At 45.1% G+C, this 26,856-nt stretch overlaps 1 protein-coding gene across 5 annotated transcripts in view; it reads left to right on the forward strand.

The window, feature by feature from the left end:
* PALS2 (protein associated with LIN7 2, MAGUK p55 family member) overlaps positions 1 to 26,856 on the forward strand; it is a 704,871-nt gene that overhangs the window by 16,699 nt on the left and 661,316 nt on the right. For 2 of the 5 annotated variants that reach the window (XM_069211397.1, XM_069211396.1), the window contains exon 2: positions 13,016 to 13,106. The exons of the other annotated variants lie outside the window; for them this stretch is intronic. The gene's annotated coding sequence lies outside the window, so the exon portion shown is untranslated. The remainder of the gene's footprint in view (positions 1 to 13,015; positions 13,107 to 26,856) is intronic. 5 annotated transcript variants of the gene reach the window in all.

Consider the following 26,856-nt stretch of genomic DNA (forward strand, 5'->3'; position numbering starts at 1 on the left):
TAGTTGACAGCTCCTTGTGCATTCACTCAGACACACCCCAAACACAGGGTACTCAGCCTCACTTGCATACATCTGCATTTTGAATGGGTCTTCCTGGGCTGGGAGGGTGGAGGGCCTGCTCTCACACAAAGGACTGCCACACCCCCTACTGGGACCCTGGCAGACAGGATTGAACTGAAAGGGGACCTGGTGCACTTCTTAGCCACTCTTTGAAGTCTCCCCCACTTCAAAGGCACATTTGAGTATAAAACAGGGCCTCTGCCCTAACTCATCAGTCACTTGCTGGAGAAGAAACCTGAACCAGAAACTACATCCTGCCAAGAAGAACTGCCTGGCTGCTCAAAAGACTCACCTGTCTGCTTTCTACAAAGGACTGCTGCCTTGCTGTTGGCCTGCTGCCTGGCTGAACTCTTGTCTGGCTGTGAAAGTGCTCTCCAAGGGCTTGGATAGAGCTTGCCTCCTGTTCCCTGAAGTCTCAGGACCAACAAGACTTCTCTTTTTCCCTTGGACGCTCAGTGCGCCGAAATTTTCGACGCACTGCTTGTTCCGCGGCGAGAAAAACGCCGCACACCGATGCTGATCGACGTGACGCCTTCGGGACGACCAGAACTTCGACGCATGGCTTCGCAAGGACAACGCAGCCCGACCTCCAGAGGAGAAATCGACGCCTGCCGTGAGATCGAAATTTTGACGCGCAGCCCCGCAGAACGACGCGCAGCCGGAAAACAAGCAGGAAAATCCCCGCACAGACCCGGGACATCTGGTAATCCCCGCGATCCACAGAAAGAGACTGTCCGCGCGCCGGAAAACGATGCACGACTTCCCCGCATGAAAAATAACGACGCAAGTCTGTGTGTGCTGGGGAGAAATCGACGTACACGCCCTTTTTCCACGTATCTCTTCTTCTGTGGCCCTCTGAGGAGATTTTCCACTCCAAACCAGGTACTTTGTGCTTGAAAGAGACTTTGTTTGCTTTTTAAAGACTCAAGACTCTTTATATCACTTTTCAGTGACATCTCTACAAATTCACATTGCAACTTTATTCGTTTTGACCTACAATTATCCTGATAAATATTATATATTTTTCTAAACACTGTGTGGTGTATTTTTGTGGTGCTATATGGTGGTATTGTATGATTTATTGCACAAATACTTTACACATTGCCTTCTAAGTTAAGCCTGACTGCTCGTGCCAAGCTACCAGAGGGTGGGTACAGAATAATCTTGGATTGTGTGTGACTTACCCTGGCTAGGGTGAGGGCTTTTGCTTGGACAGGGGGTAACCTGACTGCCAACCAAAAACCCCATTTCTAAGAGTGGCTAATAACGGATCCCTTATTTGTTTTTATGTTTATGAAAAGCAGTAACCCCACCCCACAAACGTTAAGTGCATCTGCATAATCCCTAGGGTACTTCACTAGAAAGGTCCCTGATTGCTGGCAAAACAGTTTGTGCCTAAGCAGCTTGTTGAGATAGTAACACCTATGACAACGCATGGTCCCTAAAACCTACGTGTATCGGGTCAGCATTAGTGCTTTCTCAGCATGACAACCCTCAATGGAATTCCTTACCTCTGTCCTTTTAACAGTGAGCTGACCTTTATGTGTAATCTGAAGGCTTGTTTTTTTTCCCTCCAAAATATTCTGCGTCCTAAGTTCCCCATTTAAAAAGAAGGGTATTTTCTTACAAATCGTGCTAGGTGAATGTGTTTAAAAAAAAAATTTAAAAAAAAGATTTGGGGCGGATGACTACAAACCTCAAGGAATAATCATAACCCTGGTCAGAGGCAACCCTTAAATTAATCTAAGCTAAACCCATTGCTGCCTGTACCCCAGAGTAGACAGGCTTAACATAGGGCGATGTGTAAAATATATAAGCAGTACAAAGCAGACTAATTTCAAAATGCAAAGTAATAACAATCCCAAACTAAACTAGAAAAATAGGCTAAAATGTAATAAACAAAGCAACAAATATCCAAAAAGGGGGATCCTGAGATGGGACGTTTTAAGTAGCAGTCGCACCAAGAAGCACAAGGTGCAACTGATAGTGAATGATTGCAGTAGAGCGTTACCTAGGTGCAGTTTGACACCGACTGCAATAGAGCCGGGCCAGGTCCAACAAGCAGGTTTGTTCAATTGAAAGATTTTACCTTCTTACTTAGTCCTTTAAGTCCCCCATTTCACCACAGGAGTATACTTCCAAAGTTCACATGATCTCAGGAGAGGCACCTAGAGACTCAAAGGGTGTCCGGCAGAGTCCAGCAGTAGGGCCCAGTTCTGGTCCAGTAGCAACTGGTTCTCTGGTTACTTCCAGGAACAGGCTTCTTGTAGCTTGTTGTATGCCTCCAAATTGAACAGGGGGGGGTCAGCCTTCATGGCCCTGGGAGTTCACTTCTTTTTCCGGAGTACCAGAGGGTCCTATCCTTCAGTGCTCTTCATGTCACAGACAGCAGGTTCAGTTCTTTTTCTATCTTCTGTATGCCCATGTGTCTTGTGAAGTGGGTGCCTGGAGGTGCCACATTTATGCCTGGCACTAGCTACTTGGTGGGAATGACTTCTGCCCACACCTTGAACCAATAGGGTTCAAGTTCCCAGAACCTACCCTAAATTCATTGGGCATTTTCGAAGTGGCAAATGTTTTCAGCGGCACTCAAATTGGGCCTTGAGGGCTGGGTGTGTGGGGAGTGTAAAATAATAATCCTATTGTCCTTCCACATCTAACAATAAGATCCAGTTTGAGGCAATCACGCTGCGCCCAATAAACCCAGAGACCGAAGTTGATAGATCAAAAGCAGGGTTTTCCAGCATCCAGACAGTAGGTACACCAGAAATGTCTTCATATCACGTTTTTTTCCTCTCAGGTGCACTACAAGTGTTGCATGTGAACCACACGAGACCTCTCAAGCAGGGTGTGACACTCCTGCAGGATTTGACACTGAAAAGGTAAAAAAAGAATACCCTTAGACCCAACTTCATATTCTGTGAGGTTCAAAGGAGTCATCTTTGACCATTCAGGTAGACCTGTAAATCACAGTGAAGTATTAGGTAGCTCGTAGTAGGAATTTAACACGTTATTCACATTCATCCGAAGGCTAATCACCGACTTGGAGAAGTTGGAGAGGAAGTGGAAATTAGCTTCATGGAACTTGAGTGAATGAAAGGGTACCTTTCTAACAGTTAACCCATTTAATTGTATTGTTTATTAATAGTAGTTTATTTGTTTTCCTTTTCAGTCCCATTCAAGGGATCCAGTATTAGTATTGTAAACTGTACTCCATTTTTCTGCATAGCACAGCTAGGCTTGTCACCGTGAAAAATATTTGGGTGCTAGTCATTGTAAGAACGTGTTAACATTACATTTGTACATTACCTCCCTTTAAATACTGTACCCTGTGCGCTACTAGGCATACATAGAAATGACTTCTCATTTAAAGGAGGTTTTGACTGGTCAGAAAGGTTTATTTTGATTGGCCGAATTGGAGTTTTTATGCTGCTACATTCAAGTAAAGAAAAGTTATGCAATGGCTAAGGCTTAAGTTTTATGTTTTATGTTCTTTTGGATTATATTATATGAAATGTTATGATTTTGATGGAATGCAGTGTTTTATGACTCCATTATTTAAATGGTTTTAATGATATTTTGTAATCATGTACTCTGACGCACATTCTTTATAGGCTGAGACCCTTTCTCATTTTATCAATGTTAGTCTAATGTGCTGAGTTCTAATCTTAGTATTGTGCTTGTTTCTAAATGTATACTTTAACTTGACTAAACTGATGTTTTTGTGCCTTATGAGCAGGGAAGGCATATCATTTGAATGCTCAGTAGACTGAATAGAAAGAGAATTGTATGGCACTATGTACTGTGCGTGTACTTGGAGTGGTTTTGTACGCATTTGCATTTTGTATTTGGAGATTGATTTATTAACAGTATTAAAATTGTACCTTACCTTAGGCTGCTACAGTCAGGCTCCACAGTGTAGACCTTAAGCCATGTTTACATTGCCACTGTAGTGAATGGCACAATAGGTGCTGCAGTCCACTGCTGGTGTATAACTTCCTGGCTCTTGGTATACTTTGTGCAATATGGAAGGGGCTTTTAGGCAAGTACTGCAGTCCACTGGTGGTGTTTAACTTCCTAGCCATGGATATACGTTGTACCATGTAGCAGGGGCTTATAAGCAAGTTAGATATGCCAATTCCACGATGCATAAAGGGGGAATAACAGATGTAAAATGCAGAGAGCGCTAAAGTCAGCAAAAATATAGGGTCCAGCAAATGGCAAAAAATGTGGAGTGACCATGCATAAAAAGCAGATTTCCCACAGTGTTGGACTCTGCACATAATAAATATTTATTACATTCTTCTGACATGCATTTCATTTTTCAATTCTGCCCCTTTCTTCGATTACATTCCAGGTCATGTATGTTGTGACTACAGTTTTCTTGGGAAGAGCAGGGTGTATAAACTGAATCTGCTTAACAGATTTTCTTATAGAATGAGGTCTTAGATGGCCTAGTGATCCTAATTCAAATATCAACTATATATATAGAAGTATAACAAAGTATTTTGACCCTTTCGAGCTCGATGTGGATGGCACTGTGCTAACCCAAGCCTTAAAAACCTTGCTAGAAAAACAGACATTTGTGGTGAGCAGATTTTCGCTAGGAGGTGCTCTTTATATGAGCTACTCTCCATCTAAACCTGGGAACTACCCAGGGTTTTTCTGCTTGTTTTTTGCATATGTTATGCATACGAAGCAGCACTGTAAGCCTGGAAGGGTATTGTTTTGATATGTAAGTGCTGTCACTTTGTCCAAACAACAGTTTGTCTGTTATGAAAAGATGCACAAGCCTTTCATTTTGTGAAATACAGTATGATGAGGATTACCACCATCACAGCTTTTACATGCAAACTGTGTGGCTCAAGAGCACCTAGCTTGTAGTAATGTCTGCGTAGAGGGACCCAGTCTGTCAGCCTGGCAGTGTACACTTTGGATGCCCTTGACCTCATCTGTGGAGTTCTGCTAGAGTCCTCCTTAAGTCTGACCATGTTAAACACATACATGATCCCTCTAGCCAGCATCATCTGCTGTTACATCAATGTCCTATCCTCTGACCTGGAGAAACTTGCTCTGTCCCTCACAGCAAAGGCTTCCAGTACCTGGATCAAGTTAAATGCTTGTATGACTGAAGTCGCCCACTGGATAGCGACCAACTGTCTAAATCTGTACACACAGGACAAAAATTGTTATCTTCAGTAAACGCACTTCATGGTGGGACTGCATGTGGCGGCCAATAAAGCTAGGACCAACACCCACCTCCAGCACGCATATTAAAAAAAAAAACTGTGATCGTCATCAGCAGCAATCTCAACATGACCATCCAAGTCAGTGCTGTCACCTTCTTATGCCTCCATACCCTGAAGATACTGAGGAGGATTTTCAAATGGCCCCCATTCATCAGCCGGAAAACTGTCATGCATGCTGTGGTTACAAGCAAGTTCGACTACAGGAGTGCACACTATGCTGGGATCAACAACAAAAACTCACCAGAAGGCTGCAGACCACTCAAAAGCCGGTAGCCAGAATCACTCTTAATTTCCCAAACCACACTGACATCCCATCACATCACACCAGAGGGTGCTCCATTGGCTCCCCATGCACAAACAAGCACAATTCAGACTCCTCATACACACTTTCAAGGCACTATATAACATTGGTCAGCGTACCTCAGAAATTGAACCTTTCACAAACCTTCTAGATGGCTCCGCTCGTCTGGACTCCAACTTGTACACATCCTGTGCATGTGGAAAACCAGATTAGATGGTTGAGCCTTCTCCTGCATAGCCCCTTAAGAATGGAATGTTCTGCCACTACACATAAGAGCCTCATCATCACTTCTTGAATTCCGCAAGAACCTGAAGACCTGGCTTTTCGAGTAGTTCCACTAGTCTGCTCACACCTGCTCAACGGCAGCATACCCTCGCTAGTGATCGTGCGCTTTGCAAATCTGCATAACACAAGTTATCTAGGAGCTCAAAAAACATGTCAGCTAGTTGTATTTGATAGAGACTTCTAGCTGCAGATTACCTACCATAGAATTTCCTGAAGTCCGCTTGTAATCTGGAACTTTTGCTGAGCAGAACCCTTGCGGTCTCCGTCAGGTGGTGTCATTCGGATCTGGGTGGCGTTGTTGGAACAGTCTGTGACAACAGTCGCCTATAAAGGCAGCATCCAGGTGCGCGTACATCAGTTATTTTCCTTTCGTGCCCGTTAAAGTGCAGATCCAGAACAGACCTACCCTCTGTCTTTTTTTACAGGCCTTTTTCAACCTTCTTGTCAAGATTATTTGTCTGTGTGAGGATGACCTTGAAAGAGACTGAATTCAAGTTGCGTGGTGCCTGCCATCGTGCCATGTCGGTGACGGATCCACACCAGGTATCTCTCTGGTGCTAAGATCGGGACCATGACTTCAAGTTGTGTTCTGCCTGCTGGGCCATGGATCCAAAAGCTTTGAGGGAGCAGTCCCTGAAGCTCATGGCGGCCCAGTAGTTGACGGTGGGCGCGACTCCTTAGAGGTCCTGGTTGAGGAGGAGGTCGGGGGACCGCCCCAGGAGCCCCAAGTCCTCTTTGTTCCACTCTAGGTCCTCCGGGCACTCGGGAAGAGGCACAAGAAGAAGAAGGCCAAGCGGACTTCACCTTGCCCGTCAGCCGACGCGATAAGTCAGGAACATTGACGTTCCAGGCATGGTTTTGCTGGACTGTTGCCAGGACCGACACCTTTCCCAGGAGCCAGATCACACCTAACGTACACCGGTGGCATGAGCCCTATTCTAATAATTGAGGAACTGGAATGGCGTTGCATAATGCCGATTCTGGCGCCAATAGGTGCCAGATCATTGCCTGAGCCTTTCTATGATCAGCCAGGCACTGGTGAGAAATGGGAGGGGTCTCAGACCCTCTTGAGTCTCATTTGGAGCAAATGGACATGTACAATATGTTAGGAGAGGCTAGTGGACTGGACACCTCTCCTGATACTGGCATGCTCTCCCCTTCTACGGTGGCTACGGAGGAGGGAGCATTGTATGCTGTGGTGGTACATAGGGCAGCTAAGGTCCTGGACCTAAATCTGCCTACAGTTTGTCAGGACTAACCGCCTCACTGAGGTGTTTCACCTGGGGGTTTCCACATCGGAATCGATGTTGCCCTGTAATGAAGATTTTACAGATGTCTGCTGGGGATGTTGTTCAAATCCAGCACAGGGGCTCCTGTAAATAGGACAGTTGGCTGCTGCCATCGTCCAGCTCCAGGTGATCCTAGCTTCCTCACACAACAGCCCACCCCAGAGAGCTTGGTGGTCCAAGCCTCCACTTCACTTGGCGCCTTCCTTTCTGCTCCCCCAGGTAGGGAATCCAAGAGGCTGGACCAACTTGAGAAGATGTTTTATTCCTCCAGCCTGGCACTGAGGTTGGTAAACACCTTATGCCTATTGGGCCCTTTTCCCCATACTTTATTGGATATGGTGGTGCAGGTGCTGGCTCAGGTCCCTGATGGCGTGCCTGGCACACTCTTGCGAGCAGTCAAAGATGGGAGATATGCAGCCAAGTTTTCTATTGGGTGTGGATTGGACACAGCTGACTTGCTGGGTAGAGCGATTTTGTCAACAGTGGCCCTTCAGTGGTACGCCTGGCTTTGTACATATGGCTTTTCGGCGAATGTCCAGGCAAACCTTATGGACATGCCTACATGCAGTAGGTTTCGGCTATTTGGGGACAAGGCAGACTCTGCTCTGGAGTGCTTTAAGGACTCCTGGGCTACGGCCAAGTCTTTGGGCCTCTTGGTGACCCCTCACCAACAGTCCGTCTTTCGCCCCTTTCGAGACTTCGGAAGGACTGGGGTACCACGACACACACAGACTGACCACCCTTCTTCTGCCAGGCAAACATCTTGTGCAGGGACGCGGTTGTTGTGTCTTCAGACCCAGAGGGTCTTGCCATAAGTCATCCAACACCCAGCCCCCCTCCTCCACAGCGCCCAAGTCCTCCTAGTGTGATTCGGCAAGACCATATGCGTCTATTTGGAGGGAGGATTCAGTTTCATCTTGCTCACTGCGGTCCATAATACTGGACAAATGGGTCTTGCAGATGATACGGAAGAGCTATTCCCTCCCCTTCCAGTTTTTCCCTCCCCCAGTCCTAAAAGAACGGCTGATGGAGGATCACTTAGTTTTACTCTGCAAAGAAGTCATGGCTCTCTTGGCCAAGAAAGCCATAGAAATGATCCCAATATCAAAAGGAGGCAGTGGTTGTTATTCCCGCTACTTTCTGATACCCAAAAAGAACAAAGGCCTTCTCCCTATTTGGGATTTGTGGACGTCAACCTCTTCCTCAAAAAGAATAAATTCAAAATGGCTCAGGTCTGGTCTGGTCTAGACAAAGGAGACTGAATGGTAGCGTTGGACTTGTAGGATGCGTATTTCCATACCCCCATGCTTCCTGCCCACAGGCATTACCTGCAGTCCAAGGTGGGCCATGAGCACTTTGAGTTTACTGTGCGCCCCTTCGGCCTTACCAGCGCCCCTCGGGTGTTCACCAAAGTGATGGCGGTGGTTGCAGCTCATCTGCTCAGGTTAGGGGTTTGTCTTCCCCTACTTTGATGACTGGTTGTTGAAGGCTTCTTCACCCTAGGCTGTCATCACCCACCTTCAGACTATGGCGAACGTCCTGCATTTGTTGGGGTTCACTATAAACACGCCGAAGTCGCATCTGACTTCCTCTCAGACGTTTTCCATAATTGAAGCGGTTCTGAACACATTGCACTTTCAGGCCTATCCTCCCGAGCAGCGCGTCCAGGATATTCAGGTTATAATTCTGACGTTTCCGCCTTTATCCTGGATTTCAGTGAGACAGACTGAGGCTGTTGGGCTTCATGGCCTACTGCATCCTGTTAGTAAAACATGCCAGATGGCGTATGAAGGCTCTGCAGTTGGACCTGAAGTTCCAGTGGGCACAGCACCAAGGGGAATCTCGCCGACGTGGTTCAGATCTCGGTGGGAACTGCAAAATATCTGCAGTGGTAGTTGGTGAAATAGGATTGGGTCAGACGCGGATTCCTCTCCCTTCCCCAACCAGAGTTTACAGTAGTGACAGATATATCACTTCAGGGATGGAGGCGGTCATCTGGGAGAGGTGGAGAGGAGAGGCCTCTTATCTCTGGCGGAATCTGGACTCCATATCAATTTATTGGAGCTCCAGGTGATCTGACCAACATTGAAGGTATTTCTTCCTGTTGTCAAAGGGAAGATAGCGCAGGTGTTCACGGACAACACTACCGCAATGTGGTACTGCAGAAAGCAGGGCGGTGTGAGGTTGTGGACTCTTTGTCAAGAGGCCTTGCGTCTCTGGACTTGACTGGAGCAGCAGGGCATAACCCTGTTGGTTCAACACCTGGCAGGTTCTCTGAATGCCAGGGCAGACTAACTCAGCTGTCTATGCCTAGCGGATCACGAGTGGTGTCTCCATTTGAAGGTGCACAAGGACTCTTTCAGCAGTGGGGAGAGCCTGGGTTAGATCTGTTCGCCTCCAGAGAACGCGCAAGATCAGCAATATTGTATGCTGGAGTTTCCAAAGCTGCATTTGCTCCACAATGCCTTTTGACAAAAGTGGAGCTCAGGCCTCCTGTGCGCCTTTAAGCCCATACCACTTCTGCCCATAATTCTCAAGAAGATCAAGAATTACCCGGTCCAAGTAATCTTGGTGATTCTGGGCTGGGCACGAAGAGTCTGATATCACAAGCTTCTGAAAATGAGCAGCGATCCTCCGATCAGGCCCCCCCTTCGGGGAGATTTTCTGTCACAGCAACAGGGCATGGTTCTCCACCCAGACCTGTCAACTCTACTCCTTCATGTGTGGAGATCGAGCTGCGACAGTTGACAGCCTTTGACCTTCCTCCCGAAGTCTTTAAAGTTATTTTGGCAGCCAGGCATCCCTCCACGAAGACGGTATATGCCTGCCATTGGAAATGTTTTGTAACTTATTGTACAGAAAGATCTATTGAGCCTCTTTCTGATGTCCTCCTTTGTCTTATCCCTTGCCCAGCAGGGCTCTGCCTCTGGGACTCTCGAAGGCTATCTTTCTGCCTAACCGGCGTTCCTTCGGCTGCCTGGTCAGTCTTCATTATTCAGCTCACCTATTCTACATAGTTTCTCAAAGGACTTGTACATATGTTTTCCCCTACACCCTTTGTTATGCCTGAGTGGGACTTAAATCTGTTTCTCACTTTTCTTACGTCTGCTCTCTTTGAGTCTCTGCATAATTGTCCCCTCTGGCTGCTTACCATCAAGACATCCTTCTTAGCGGCAATAACATTTCCAGGAGGGTGAGTGAGATGCAGGCTCTTTCATCTAAGCTGCCGAATCTTACCATGTTTCATGACAAGGTGGTACTCGGAACTCGTGCATCTTTCCTCTCTAAGGTGGTGAACCCATGTCGCCTGGGTCAGCACATCACACTGCTCAATTGTTGTTGTTCTACCTTGACCGACACAAGAGTTTCGGATGGATGACCAACTCTTTTGTAGGGTATGTGGGAGCAAAGAAAGGTTTGGCGGTGCAGAAATGAACCATTTATTGATGGGTCATTCTCTGTATTGAGATATGCTATGCACTTTCCAAGAAGCAGCCCCCTGAGGGCTTTAGAGCTCATTCCACCAGGGACAAGACTGCCACTATTGCACTAGCATAAGGTGTTCCAGTCCTGGATATCTGTGAGGCAGCGACCTGGGCATCATTGCACACGTTCACAAGACATCAGTGCCTGGACAATCGGATATGTAGAGACAGGCACTTTGCTCGTTTGGTCCTACAGGACTTTCTAGTGTAAGGAGATCTGTCCGCAGCCCACCGCTACGAGGTTATGTCTTGGGATTTCTTTTAAGGTAAGAAATCTGCAGTTAGAAGTCTCTATCAGATGAACAAGTTACTTACCTTTGACAACACATTATCTGGTAGGGACTCTATCTAGTTGCAGATTCCTTACATCTACCCATGCCTCCCTGCTCTGTGGACACGTCTAATAGGGTCTGAGATTGTCACTTTCAGGGCCTTAGTTTTTGCATAGACAAACTGTTAGTTCTTTTAATGGCTCTGCCCTTCTGGTGTGTAAGTTAGTGGAAAAGGAACTGACGTGTGCGTGTCTGGGTGGTGCCTTTATAGGCGACTGTGACGTGTCAGACTGCTGCAACAACGCAGACGACGCTAGGCAGATCCGAACAACGCCACCTGACGCGTGCAAAAGGGTGTTGCTCAACAAAAGTTCCAGATTTCAAGATGACACCAGGAAATTCCAAGGTAAGGAATCTGCAGCTACATAGTCTCTACCAGATAATGAATTACCGAAGGTAATTAACTACTGACCTCACCTCTAACAAAGCACTGTAAATAGAAACTGCATCTCAGATGGGCTGAAGATTGACCACAAGTCCAACAAACTGCAGTTTGAGTTTTTGTTTTTTTCCTGTCACTTTGAAAGTGTGACTAGTTTTGTAGTAGCCTATTAAATATTCTGAGTGCTCAAGGATGGATAGGCTGTGCACCATAATGTACGAGCTGCCCCCTGACCGTTTTCAAGCCAAAGTGGTCGAACTACACTTGGAAAGTAGTAATATTTGGGCATATTGCCTATTCTTTGAATCAGATATCAACATCCAGCTTGAATCAAAGGAATATACTAAATGTAAGTAAATAATGAACAAAAAAAAGTAAAACGTGAAGTTCACTAGACCTTGGAGCCCTTCTTGTCTAGCTTAATGACCTTCATACCTTTTTTTTGTTATGAGATTTCATAAGCTAGTGTCAAGATATGCTTTGGGCACGTTTCTATACTAGTGCGAATGTTTGTGCGATGCTGGTGTTAGTTTAATTTGGTGTTACTACGGCAGCCTGTCCATCCGGTGTTCAAGCATACGTTGTGAAATTTATTTTATTGTAGCCTATTCAACATCGGTTTTTTGTAGGCGTGACTTGCAGGAATGCATTTTTGTCCTAGCAATTCCAGAATGCCTAGTGCTGGAAAATGTGAGTCCACGATTGTATTTCATGAGCTTCTCTGATACCATTTCAATTTTGGGACACTAAGAGCAACTCAGAATGAGAAATGTAGGGGAACCTGTAATGGGGTTCTATAATTGGGAATAAACATTTGCTGCCTGATAAGTATAAGAGGCAGTTCTAGATATTTGTAGTTTATTATTTTTCTTACCCTAAAGTAGTCAATTTTTTATTAGTCTGACCTTGCCCATGCACTTCAAGTTTCTGTTTAAATGCTCGATTGTTGCTCTGTAGTCCTTCAGTGAAGTTACCTTTCCTTTTCATTACTCTCCAATTGTTGAACATTTCTTTCATAAAACTCCATGTTGTGCATGCCATTGTGTCTGAACCTTCTCTGTGCCTTCATGTTCACCGTTTGATGATGTCAGTCAATGAAGCTCTTTGTCTATGCACGTCCTGCCTCGGTGCGTTATTGTGCTTGTCACTGAGTGGGGCATAATAACTTATTGAATGAAAGCATGCAAATGGTAGAGCAGCTGCATTTTTATTGTCTTGAGTGCTTTACCTCTACCACCTAACTTGGGCAAGTTGCAGTCAAGTGCAGTACTGGAGGTTTGTGGTACGCCCATAGCAAACTACCATCAGACACCCACAAATTTGCAGAATTGTTCTATAAAGCCTAGTAGTTGCTGCTAGATGCAGCTGCCTGACTTGGAGGCGGGCGAAGCTTTTTTTTTTTTTTAGTAACCCCTGTACCTTTTTGATACCTCACACAAGGCTGGTGAACATAGTGTTACTGGTATGATGAAGGGGATGCCATGGTAAGAAACTGATAATAAAGGGGAGTGCGTAAGTGTGAACCTTGAAGTCCCGAATTCCACCCAGAACCTTATAAACTAGGGTTTTGTTGATTAAAGTAACCTCTAATTGCAGTTATTAATTACTGGCTATATTTCTTTATATCTGCAGATCTGCAGCCATAACGGGCCACGGTTCCTTGACCGAAAGCGTCTTTGACCACTAAGGACAGAATAGGCAGTAGATTGCCCAGCACAAGAGGGTAACGTTTTCTGTAACTTCCAAAGCTTATGAGAATTTCCCATCTCTCACTGGAAAGAGTTCAAAGTTTCTTGTGCACTGTGAGGGGATGTTATGATCCCAGGTATATTTTGGTGGGTGAGGCTTTATCTCGGGGAGAGTCCCCTTAATAAAACCAGGGATGTGGAATTCCTTCAGTGTGGTAGACCCCTCCGGAGGGCCCCCTCAGCACACCACCTTCCCTGAGTGAATCTGAAGGGTGCGCTCCTTGTTCTTAGCACGAGCAAATAGTCATGTGTAGATTTGCTCATGTGAAAATCTATTGAACGCTTACAACTTCACTTTCCCTCCACCCCTTTTTTCTAACCCTGGAAGAACTTCTATGGGGACATATTGTTTTGGGGTCAACGGCAACAAGTTTTCATGTTTGTGTCCTTGGGACAAGTAGGCCTAACCCACTTGCAGCAGAAACCCTTTGGCTGCCAGTTTACAGCAAAGGGAACTATCTGCAGTTGAGGTAACGTGTGTCCATATGTGTACACTGTTTGAACTTGTATTTATGGTTCATTCATGAAAAGCCTTTATTATTAGGGTGAGAGCTGTAAATAAACGTTTTTAAGGTTCCACTGCACTGTTGACAGTGGTTCCAGTGTGTTTAAAAAAAAAAAAAAGAAAAGCGTACACGTTTGAAAAATTAAACAATAAGAGGCTAAGTATGATGTCCCAGAATGCTATCTGATTAGATGCAAAAATTTGCAGAAGCTTGTAAGCAAGAGTGATGATTCTTTGCGTTCAAAATAAAGTGTTCAGAAAAAAATGCAAGTTGGGGGAAAAAAAGAAGTTTCGCTACTGTGAAATTTTAGGTGCTATTTCTTTGAAGCATTTAGTAAAATGTGTTGATGCACACTAGTATTTACAAAACATTATTCCTAATGGAAAGGCAGTGTAGCCATGGCCAACAAGATTATGGGAAACATGAAAATAATCAAGCACAGGCAAAGCCAGCCAACCGATCAAACATTTGTTGTGAGTCTTTTGGTTTCATCAATGGGTGTCTTTTGACATCGCTTTTGTAACACTTTATTGTTGTGGGAGCTGCAAGGCCCTCACCACTGTAGCTAACACTGACAAAAAGCAAAAAAGGTTTTTTTGGTCTCTAACAGCACATGTCCTGAGTGAGTCTGGAGGAGGGTGCTCCATGTTCTTAGCACAAGCAAATATGCATGTGTAGATTTGCTCGTGTGAAAACCTATTGAGCACTTACACGTTTACTTTTCCTCCACTTTTTTTCCTAACCCAGGAAGCACTTCTGCTTCTGCCATTGTTGGAGTAAATTTCCAACCTTTGCTATTATGGGAAAAGATTAGAGAAGAGCTGGTGAAAATCCTTCAAACATGCAAGTTAGTAGGTTTGCATACTCAAAGGCATTCCAGCCCTTGAACTATTGTTTTCTGCTTTCTCTGGTAGCAGTATTTAGATCTGCGGAAATGTAGCAAAACACAGAAATTGCTATAGTAGGGATTGAGATCTCAAGTATTCAAGCCCTACTATAGTAGTAGCCCTGACATAATCAGAGAGGCTTTTATCAGAGCTCTTAAATATTGAGATTGCTGCCATAATTTGTCGCCACACTGCATGGAACCAAAGGGACATGTAGATTTGTTTACAGGACTAGTAGATTTAAGAAGCAAACTGTCTCATGGACAAGTAGATATTTTATCAAATTCCACACCCATGAAAACTATTTTTTTTTTCTATAGCGTTCAGCCTTCATTAAAAGGTAGAGCCTCTCAATGTTACGAGGATATGACAATTTTGCTATTGTCATATGGATAACTACAGTCTCTGGGCACTCTGCAATAAATTAAGAGTATTTGTGCTCCCTTGGGATAAACCACGTTTGGCTGTTAGTTAATTTGCACACACTCTTAAACAATTCAGGGCTGTCGTAACTCCCTCAAACCTACCAACACTATTTCTTGCTGTCCTGAAGGGGCTTGTGTGGGAATTAGGGGAGCATCAACAGTTATTGAGCCTCTAAAGTGTTTTTTCTTGCACTGCTCTTGAACAAAAAAATAACCATAATAGGAATGTCTATTTTTGGAAACCTTGTAGAACGTTGGTTGTCCAACACAAGTGCAAACAATTGAAATAACTGCCCAAGTTCCTTTATTCTTTGGGGTAAAAATGCAACCTGTTCCTCCTCAAAAGCATTGTTTCCGTTTTGTTGTTGGGTCTGTAGTAAAGATGTGCTTAAGTGCTGCATATTTTAGAATTGGCAAATTTAGTGAGTGGTCTGATATTGTTCTCTTCAAAAGGATATCCTGCTTTTTTTTTTCTTTTTTTTTATTAAAATGGTACCCATCCTTTCTCCAGCCTTGTGAATGGGCGTTAGACAAATCTTTGTTATGCAGCTCATTGACCTGTGAAGAATGAAAGCCAAAATGTTCCCTACCACGGTTCAAACTTGTGACCTTGCGGTTTTTCAGCTGACCCACTGAGCTTCTTTGCATGGTTTTCTTTTTTGAGGGATTTAAAGAGAGAGAGCTTCCTGCTACACAAAGTTGTCTGCTTTTATTGTGTTGTATCACTTTGCATCACTAAGACCTTGATGTGGAACATGATTTTGAAAAGGCGTTGAATTACTTCCCAGACAGTAATGTGAACTGTACCATGCGTTTACACTTTTGCGAATGTAAATGTCCAATCCAGAAAGGGAAGTCTTGCATGGCTGCCTACCACCGTTTCGCCAGTAGCTCATTTGCATTTTTGTTTTTTGTTACTTGTTTGGTTGAAGCCCTTCCCAGAGATCTTGTCAGTGGAAGAAACAGACGTTGCAAGCAAAAAAAAAAAAAGCGTTCTTCTAAGATTACCTAGGATATATCTAAAAAATATAAGGTGTTGGTGCCAGGCTTCCCAGTGTAACATACCCCCAGTCATACTACAACTACGTTGCATTTTGCATGTAGATTAATTTCATTTTTAGAAGAAAAATGTGAAAGTGTTTCAATTTGTGGCTTCTCAATGCCTCGTGACTTATTTGAACCCACATTTGGGGTATTGGTTTTGTTGTCCTGTAAATATGAGATGAGTGATCATTTTTATTGTATTTTCTGGGTAAATTAGATGTTTTAAGGGAATTTGCTGCTGCACTAAGTGAAACATGTTTTATATTCAAGCAGTGAACTGCTATAAATGACCCCGGATGTCTACTTTCTAGAATTATATAGTATTTTTTTAGTTTCTCTTGAACAAGGCTCACCTGGGTGTGACAGTGCTGCCGAGGTCTACTGCACTTGTGTGTTTCAAATTGGGATTGACACGCTTGCTGTTTATTTTACCCAGGGAAGTAACTGTACCAATATTGTTGCCTTAAATTACCATATTAATATTAAAAAGATCTTAAAGTGGGCGTTCACCAGAGTGTATTATTATACACTTATTTTCTACACATTATATTGCTTGCAAAATATTTTTCATCACGTTTAAACTCTCAGTACCAGCTAAGTATCACCATCCAACTTAACTGAATTTTATTCTATTGATGAGACCACATGTATGGGTTAGCATACGCATAGAGCTAGTGATAAGGACATCGGACAGCTATGTCAAGGATTAAATGTCTCAGCTTAGAATTGCATGAAAGTCAAGCCCTGAAAGTGCTGTGATGTCCTAAGAAGGGCAGCCTGTGTGCTATACAAACACCAATAACACCATGTTGCACTTGGATGTGCCTCTGCATAGGCTAGACTTAATGTGAACTGTGCTGTGCGTATGATACACGTTCTTAAAGGTTTCTTAGAACGTACAATATTAAGAGATCCCAATTTTTGGCTTTTGATTTTCTTACCTGTAATTTCCAAATGTTAATATTAACTAATATGTTTGTTGCATACTTTCTACATTCTGTTAGTAAAACTCATAAGTGACTTATCCCTGCTGCGTTTAAACCTCTGTATTTCATATGTAGCATTATTTTAGCTTGTTTTCCCAAGCTTGTAGCACATTGCAAATCATTAAATAAAAATCTAACAACTGATTTTACCGAGAGCTACATAGGCTGTGGATGACCAGTATCATAGCCCATACCAGTCTGGTGTGTTAGCCTGGATTTTAAAGATTAAGTGACTTGTTCGTGATAGTTTTTTTATTTTTTTATTTATATATGTTTTATCAGTTTATGTAAAGTGTGTTTAAGGGCATTTTGGGAAAATAGTCAAATCATCCGTTAGTGAAGTCAGAATTGTGTGTAGCTTTTAAAGTTGTTATAGTTGACCCAGCTGTTTTCAGTAACCTTGAGTAGGCTATCTTACCTATATTATTTCCAACTCCTAATAGAATGGCCATTACTGTACATGTTTTAGAACTCTAAATCTTGCATAGTGTGGCCACGTTTTAGAAGCAATAATTGTCCTTCAAGAATCCTCTTTCCCAAATCAACAATGGTAGAATGTCCATAAAGGAAATTACCCTTGTGTGCAGGTAATGGAGAATCATGAGTGTGGTAGAACAACTAGTGGCGAATCGTACTAGAACCTGGCTGATGCCTGCTCACCCACCAGCGTTACTAAAAAAAAAACCTGTAAGTTGAACCAGAGGTGAACTGGGGCAGTTAGTCGAATTGTGTGTTTCTGCTGGCCTCGGATGTACCATCTCCTTTGTGGGACTGTAAGGGATCTGCCTCTTGCCCCCGCTTTGACCACTGAAACAAAGAAACATACTGAGGTGATCGGCCAACACACCTATTGTGGGAGGCTCCCTGTTTCTCATAAATTAGGTCAAGAAATAAATTGTCTTGCTTAAAGCCATAGTCATTGAATTTGTCTGACGTTGAGATTGGGCAGGTAGTGAAAAAGAGAGTGGAGACTCCTGATACTTTGATGTTAGATTTGGCACACAAGGATGATGAAATTGTGGCCAAGAGAAGTGTTTTCTACTCAAGAGTGAGAACTGGGAATTGTGTGACTAGTAGCAGTCTGCAACGTAGAAACATATTCACAACTGCTAAAACTGGCTGAGTAGATGGAATATGCTCAGTCCCTGTCTGAAGCTGTGTTAAAGTGCCACTAAACGCATTTGATACAACTGGACAGGACCCACAGGGTGGCCTTGGCATATCAAATATCGATTTGCTTTCTCCTTTACACCTTAACCAGGGGCACTTCTTCATAGTTAAGGAGGAGCTCTAAGGTAGTTTGAGAGAATCCTCAGCTGATTTCTGGGTCTGGCCTTAGTTAAAATAAACTGTAAAAACACAAAAAGGGTCAGTATACAGGTATCCTGACCTCATAGGGCGCATGAAGGGGGCCCTGAGGAACCCTTCATGGGCAAATATATATTTTGCTGATACGCAGTTCCACCTCAGCAATCACGTGACCCCCAGTGTAACCCCGCAGAGTTAAGGAACCTTAAGTAGACCTTAAAAAAAATCTACTTGCGAGTCGTATTTTATGAGGTCGAGCTATTTTTAGGACCTACTCGCCCCTTCTTGCAAGTTGACAAAGAACAGGTGTTCTGTTCAGTCAGAAAGCAAAGGAGCAATAAAGAGGCCTTTGAATCTTGTTCTTGTCACATTTGTTCTGTGTTCAGAGACAGAGGTCAAAAGTCAGTTTCTTTTTTCCTTCTGACTGCAGAGTTATAGGATTTTGTAAGGTGAACCATCTGACCTGCTGTAAAAAAGTGTGAAATGAAAGGCTGTAGATTTCTGGTTTTTCCTAACACAACAAAACATTTTAATAGGATGAAAAAATATCAGAACACTTTGTTTGGTGATGTGCAAATGATAGATGTGTTTTCTGAAACCCAGTTTTCACAGATTGTCAATACACCATATAGTTATATCAGTAAAGCTGCAATTTATTGGGAAGGTTTTTGGATATATCTCGGAATTTTACTGTCTGTAAATGGCAGTGTGCAACCACATCACGCTTTAGTAATACATTTTTGTGAGAGTGTTTAATCATAAATTAAAAAAGAACAAACACTCCTGCCCTGATGGCAATGCTCTTAGTAAACTAAGAGAAAAGTCAGGGATCATGTGTACCCTATATGTGGGCCAGATTTTTATTATACATGGAGCAAAAGTTTCGTCCGTTTAATCAAACAAAAGTTTTTTTTTTTTTTTTTGTACAGCGGAAATGCTAAACTCAGATATTTGAAGGTGCACTCATATTTGAGAATGAAGAAAAAAGGCGACTTGGTAAAATAAGAGATTTGCCTAGGATTACACAATTTTAGACTTGTTTACAGGTACAATTAGGTCAAGCAGATTATTCAAGATACTCAACCTGCAAGTCTAGGAATATTTTTATGATTTGTCGAGGCCTGCTTTAAGCCATGAGTGAAAGTTTCCTAACATTAGTATAACTGATTATAACAAACTGTTGAAACCGTGAACCTAACTATAACGCCCCTATAACCTATTTTCTTCTTCTTCAGTGAATGAATATCATATACACAAAAACACCCCACTTTGAATGTCAAGTAATTGTGCACTCAGGATAGTGATGTCCACCTAATTTATTTCAAATATTTCCCCAGCTCAGCGATCTTTTCGGCTATCCAGTCTTGTTCACCCTCTGACATCAAGGATAGTTATCGTCCTGATGTAACTCAATGAAGGGTGATTCATGAAACCAACCTGTTTAAACAGTCTAATTAAATAGGTTGACATTTGTATAATGATTTTCTTGATATGAGTACGAGAATGAAGCAACATTTTATGAAATTTAGACATCAGTCAACATAGGCCTTGAAGTGATTTGGATATTGCAAAATATGTGTTGGCCCCTTTTCAAGCATAAAATAAAACTGAGATACTTCAATCAGTAAGGATCTTTTCTTAGGATACCGAACTTTGATTTACCTTGATCCTTCATTAAGAAAACAGACACTACAGGACAGTAGTCTCTAAAGTGTGTTTTTATTTTTTATTTTTTTAATTTTTTTATATAAAGCATTGATTTATTACTTTTCTGAACAACTCAGACCTAGTCTGTCTGTACTGAAATAAATTGTAGTTTATCTTGGAAAATTTCAGGAAAATATACCATGAAGCAGCTATCACTTTTATCAGTTTGGGCCGTGCTGCTACTGTGGCCAACTTGGGGCAAGACTTAATGTTTTGGAAGAAGATCCTGTCCAGCGTTAAAGGTCTAACCCATTCCTAATGGTGCTGGGCCCCCAGTAGATAACACCACTTCCTCAATATCTTTTTTTTATTTTTTTTTTTAGTTATCTTAATCATGCAGCGGCTGTTACTTAACAAGTGCTTTCACAGATTTGGAAGTTCCCTAAAAGCCTTTAGTGGATATAGTGATGGAAGACTGGCACACTGTGGGCGGGTATCAGGAACACCCGTATCAACCATACTGTTATCTGCTCCCTCTTTTACTATGTGCGTAATAGAACTTTCTGATGGATACAACTACCTGTGGATTCCTCACCTGATGAATACTCCCATGGCGCCAGCATTCGACGGAAATCTTCTTACTAGTCTCTGCACGTCGACTAGGACGTCACTCTAGCCCACGCGACGCCGTCTGACGTCATACAGGCAATAAGAGGTCCTCGCCGACGTGCCGATGACAGTTCCCTTTTTTCCTTGCATTCGAAACGGTTATCTTCGAGGGAGCTACTGTTACCTTCGTGGTTACAGTGTATTGTCTGCTGCGTAGTCTTCTCTGCGGTAATAATGTCTCAGAGGAAGTCGGGTTTCAAGCCCTGTCGAGAGTGTGGGGGCAAGATGTCAGTTACAGATCCTCACTCCGACTGTCTATGGTGTTTGAGCTCCGACCACGACGTCTCGACTTGCGATTCATGTCAACACATGAATCCGAAGGCCCTCAAAGAGCGTGAGGCCAAGTTATTCATGGCAAAGTCAAAGAAGAAGGAGAAACATCATAAGAAGTCTTCTTCGCCAAGGTCTCACCGGCGTCATCGAGACTCCCGGCGCCGTAGAGACTCACGACGCCATTCCAGCAAGGAGTCTCGTTCGAGGTCACCTTCGGCTCGGCGTCGGAAGACTTGGGAAGTCAGCCCCACGGTCACGCCGCATCCTTCGACGCCGTTGCCATCTCCGGCGTTACCGACTTCGCCTGGTCAGGCGTCGGTGGTTGAGGTGGTGCAGCCTCTTGGGTTTTCTCCGGCGTCGCAGACGTCGAGGCCGGCGTCGGGGTCGCCTTCGATCCAGGCACCCCAGTATCCGGCTTTTCCCACTCCTGGAGCCGATAGTACCGCGTTTCTTAATGCGATGTATACCATCTTTCAGCAGATGGCTCCAGGAGCTGCTCCGGCTGGTCCTTCGGGGCCCTTGGCCTTTTCGTTGGGTGATCCTGCGCCTCTTCGGCCGGCACCCTTTATGCCCTTTCTCCCTTTTGGGAATGTGGGCTCGGCGCCGGTGCCGGCGTCGGTGGCCGCTCCGGTGGCTTCGGATGTTTCGGCCCCGGAGGTTGCCCTTCCGTCGAAGTCAGGATTTTGCCCTGTGACTCCGGTTGGTCCATCAGCTCCAAGACCTCGTCCTCCGGCTCCTGCCTCGGCGCCGAAGCTGCCTGTGGCGCCGGACGCGGCGTCAGATGCTTCTGGAGATCGGCGCCGTTCTTCGACGTCGGCGGAGGCCATGTCGACTCCGCGTATCGAGGAGAGACTTCATTCGAGGAGGCGTGCTCTCCGTCTTTTAGAAGAGCAGGAGTACCAGCGAGTCTTAGAGGAGGGAGAGATTGAGGACTCTGGAGACGGACTACATGGTCTGGATACAGCCAGTGGGCTGGACACTTCCCCTGAGTGGGACCTTTCATCTCCAGGGGAATATACGGAGGAGGCTGCTTCCTTTCATGCTGTGGTGAGGAAGGCAGCGAGCTTTTTGGACCTGCCTTTGCCGGTGGCAGAGGCAAAGCAGAATTTGCTGACAGAGGTATTGCATCCGGCCTCTGCTGCAGCTGAGCCTCTCTTGCCATTTAATGAGGCTTTGCTGGATCCGGTGTTGGAGGTGTGGAAGAAGCCGGTGTCTTCCTCGGCCGTTCATAGGGCTGTGGCCAGGAGGTATCGAGCTGCACCATCTGACCCTAGCTTTCTCTCTAGACACCCTACGCCGGAGAGCTTGGTGGTGCAAGCCTCCTGTTCCTCAAAGTCAGCGCCTGGTTCCTTCCCGACGGTGCCTGGAGACAGAGACTCCAAGAAACTGGATGCGCAGTCCAAGAAAATATTTTCGTCATGCAGTTTGGCGTTGAAGGCCACCAACGCAACATGCATTCTGGGGAGGTACATCCATGCTCTGATGGAGGATATTTCATCTTCATTTACGGAGCTCCCCCAGGGTCTCTTGGATGTGGTCTCGGACGCCCAGGCTACTGCGACCCAGATTATCCAGTCTGGGCTGGACACGACCGACTCGGTGGCCAGGGCGATGGGCACGGCTGTGGTGGCAAGAAGACAGGCCTGGCTCCGAAACTCAGGGTTTTCTGCGGATGTGCAGTCGACCCTGCTGGACCTCCCGTTTGATGGGGACTGACTGTTTGGAGCCAAGGCAGATTCGGCCTTGGAACGATTTAAGGAGAGCAGAGCCACAGCCAAATCGTTAGGACTGCAAGCTCCTTCTTCCTCTGCCTCTTCTAGATTTTTCAGGAGGTTTCGGGGATTTGGGCGTGGCTCTTCTTCCTCTTCCTTTCGGGGGAGGTTCCAGCAACCCGCCTCTTCCCTCCCCTATAGGTCATTTAGAGGGAGGGGGAGGGGTGGGGCCCGTACCAGAGGAGCCTCTCAACAGCACTCTGCCTCTTCCTCGTCCTCTGGAGGGGTGCAGCAGGGGAAGCAGCCTTAGGCTTCCACCGTTTTCCACTCACTCCTCTCCTGTAGGGGGAAGATTACAGCATTTTCTCCACAAGTGGAAGTCTATCACAACGGACACTTGGGTTCTCGGCATTGTGGGGAAAGGCTACGCCCTTCCCTTTCGGGAGTTCCCGCCCCTCATCCCGCCCCGCCAATCTTATTGTTCAGAAGAACACCTCCTCTTGCTAGAACAGGAGGTTCGAGTCCTCCTTTCAAAGGGCGCGGTAGAGTTGGTCCCAGAGCAGGAAAAGGGTCGAGGTTGTTACTCAAGATACTTCCTGATTCCCAAAAAGGATGGTCAGTTGAGACCAATCCTGGATCTGAGGATCTTGAATTGGTTCCTCAAACAGGAAAAGTTCAAGATGCTGACCCTAGCACAGGTGCTTTTGGCGTTGAACAAAGAAGATTGGATGGTGTCTGTCGACTTGCAGGATGCTTACTTTCATATCCCGATCCTCAAGTCGCACAGGAAGTATCTCCGGTTTGTGGTAGGGTCGCAGCACTATCAGTTTGCGGTCCTCCCGTTTGGTCTTACTTCAGCACCTCGAGTCTTCACAAAGGTGATGTCAGTGGTTGCGGCGGAGCTCAGAAGGAAGGGGATAGCAGTATTCCCTTACTTGGACGACTGGTTGATCAAAGCCAAGTCCCCGGAGCTTGTGTCGCATCATCTGCAGTCAACAACCCAGTTGTTGTTCGACCTGGGCTTTTCGGTGAACGTGCCCAAATCTCACCTGGAGCCCTCTCAGCGCCTCCTGTTCATAGGGGCAGTACTGGATACAACATTGAGTCGAGCCTTTCCTCCGCCTCAGCGGATTCAAGATATTCAGGAATTGGTTCCAATGTTTCGAAATGGAGCGGTAGTTCCAGTCCTCAAGGTCCTTCGTCTGCTCGGTCTGTTCGCCTCCTGCATTCTGTTGGTCACGCATGCTCGCTGGCACATGAGGGCTCTTCAGTGGTGCCTTCGAAGGCAGTGGTCTCAGCACAAGGGAGATTTAGAAGGTACTGTCAAGATCTCCAGAGATGCTGCTGTGGAATTGAAGTGGTGGATTGCGGGCAACAATCTTTCACAGGGAAAGCCGTTCGCGCAGTCGCCACCAGTGGCCACGGTCATAACGGATGCTTCCACCCTAGGATGGGGAGCTCATCTGGGGGATCTGGAGATCAAAGGGCTTTGGTCTCCAGAGGAACAGGTGTTTCATATCAATCTGTTGGAGTTACGGGCTCCCTTCGTGGTCAGTCGGTACAGGTCCTGACCGACAATACTACCGCGATGTGGTACATAAACAAACAGGGAGGAGTAGGGTCGTACCTTCTCTGCAGAGAAGCTCTTTGGCTATGGTCCTGGGCAAAGGACCATCAGATTTGCTTGGTGGCAAATCATCTGGCCGGGGTCTTGAATGTACGTGCGGACAGTCTCAGTCGCCAATTCTCGGCAGACCACGAGTGGCGTCTCCATCCAGATCAAGTCTGTTTAATCTTCCAGATGTGGGGGTTTCCTCGGATAGATCTGTTTGCCACTCGGGAGAACGCGCATTGCCCGTTATTCTGCAGCCTCCAGTATCCGATGCAGGGAGCGTTGGGGGACGTGTTTCAGATAACCTGGTGCGACCAGTTGCTTTACGCGTTTCCCCCCCATACCCTTGATTCCTCGAGTGTTGAGGAAAATTCGCCAAGACCGGGCCCAAGTCATCTTAATAGTTCCGGATTGGCCAAGGAGGGTATGGTACTCCGACCTTCTCCAACTCTCACTGTGCCCTCCGCTCCGTCTCCCTCTCAGGGCAGACCTCCTCTCGCAGTCGCAGGGGCAGGTTTTACACCCCAACCTCCAGAGTCTGCACCTACATGCTTGGAGATTGAACGGGGCAACCTGAGTTCCTTCTCTCTCCCGCCTGATGTAGTGGATGTTATCTTAGCGGCCAGGCGACACTCCACTAAATCTATCTACGCTAATAGGTGGTCTAAATTTGTTATGTGGTGTGGAGAGAGACAGATTGATCCCTTACATGCTCATCTGTCACATGTTTTGTCTTTTGCACTGTCTCTAGCGCAGAAAGGTTGTGCAGTGGCTACCATTAAGGGTTATTTGTCGGCCTTGTCAGCCTTCATTTGTCTTCCAGACCAACCATCATTATTTAAATCCCCTATTGTTCTCAGATTCTTGAAAGGTCTTCTGAATCAATATCCTCCAAAACCATTTGTTATGCCTCAATGGGATTTGTCCTTGGTCCTGACTTTCCTTATGGGGTCCCCTTTTGAGCCTATGCATTCTTGCCCCTTAAGGTATTTGGTTATTAAAACAGTATTCCTGGTAGCTATAACATCTGCAAGGAGAGTGAGTGAGTTGCAGGCCTTATCGGTTAAACCCCCTTATATAACGTTTTATGGGGATAAGGTGGTGTTGAGGACCAAGGCTGCTTTCCTTCCGAAGGTTGTTTCACCCTTTCATTTGGCTCAGACAATCACTTTGTCCACGTTTTATCCTCCGCCTCATCCTTCAAAGGAGGAAGAAAGACTACATCGCCTGGACCCAAAAAGGGCGTTGAGCTTCTATATCGATAGAATGAAGGATATCAGGCTGGAGGATCAGCTGTTTGTCGGATACATGGGCAAGAGGAGAGGAAAGGCAGTCCACAAGAGAACACTCTCCAGGTGGGTTGTTCTTTGCATTAAAATCTGTTACTCTTTGGCAAAGAAGGATCCGCCTGAGGGCATTAGAGCTCATTCCACCAGAGCTAAGTCGGCCTCTTCGGCCTTGGCCAGGGGTGTTCCTGTGGTCGACATCTGCAAGGCCGCAACTTGGTCGTCCCTTCACACTTTTGTGAAACATTACTGTTTGGACTCTGAGGTCAGAAGGGACGGTCATTTTGCACAGTCAGTGCTGCAGGATTTCTTGGTTTGACCATTTAGGCACCCACCGCCGGGCGTGGTACTGCTTTGGGACTCTATTCATCAGGTGAGGAATCCACAGGTAGTTGTATCCATCAGAAGAACGAGTTACTTACCTTCGGTAACGACTTTTCTGGTGGATACATTAGCTACCTGTGGATTCCTCACGGTCCCACCCGCCTCCCCGTTGCCTTTTTGGTCTCTCCAAGCAATCCTTGAGTGTGCTCCTTTTGGTCTTCAAAGTTGCAATACATTTTGCATATATGATATTTGTATATATGTGTATATTTATATATAAATCAATTTATATTGTGTATATACATGATTCGTATGTATAAATATATTTATTAGTTTAAAAAAAAAAAAGAAAAAGAAGGTTATATTAAATCTACAGCTATTTTATTGCAATGTTGTGTGATTTACAATATTAAGAGATGTTGCATTGCTCTTTCATTACATTGGGTTATTATTATTATTATTATTCTCATGCACGTAAAAAATGTTGGTACTGTCATCGGCACGTCGGCGAGGACCTCTTATTGCCTGTATGACGTCAGACGGCGTCGCGTGGGCTAGAGTGACGTCCTCGTCGACGTGCAGAGACTAGTAAGAAGATTTCCGTTGAATGCTGGCGCCATGGGAGTATTCATCAGGTGAGGAATCCACAGGTAGCTAATGTATCCACCAGAAAAGTCGTTACCGAAGGTAAGTAACTCGTTCTTTCAGCACATTATCCACTTTTTACGTTTCCTCACCATGGATCGATGTATAATATGACCTACATTCCTCTTGAAGTCTACAGGCACTGTAAATGTCTAGGTTGGCATCTACCCTGTTGTATGTTCGTTCAGTTGTTCTGCTGAGGTGGCTGCTTACCTGCACTACTCTGTAGGTCAGGTTGTAATGCACTGTAAATAAGATGCAGCTGGACCTCAATGTTACTCACTCTTCTACTTTCATTTTTACCAAGGGCTATACTCTGATGCTTTGCTGATAAACTGGTTATAAACGTTTTTGATAAAAACACAACTGTTCGGGTTGGTGGCATTTGTAAAAAATAAATA

The sequence above is a fragment of the Pleurodeles waltl genome, chromosome 10, assembly GCF_031143425.1.
Source record: "Pleurodeles waltl isolate 20211129_DDA chromosome 10, aPleWal1.hap1.20221129, whole genome shotgun sequence".
Classification (NCBI taxonomy): Eukaryota; Metazoa; Chordata; class Amphibia; order Caudata; family Salamandridae; genus Pleurodeles; species Pleurodeles waltl.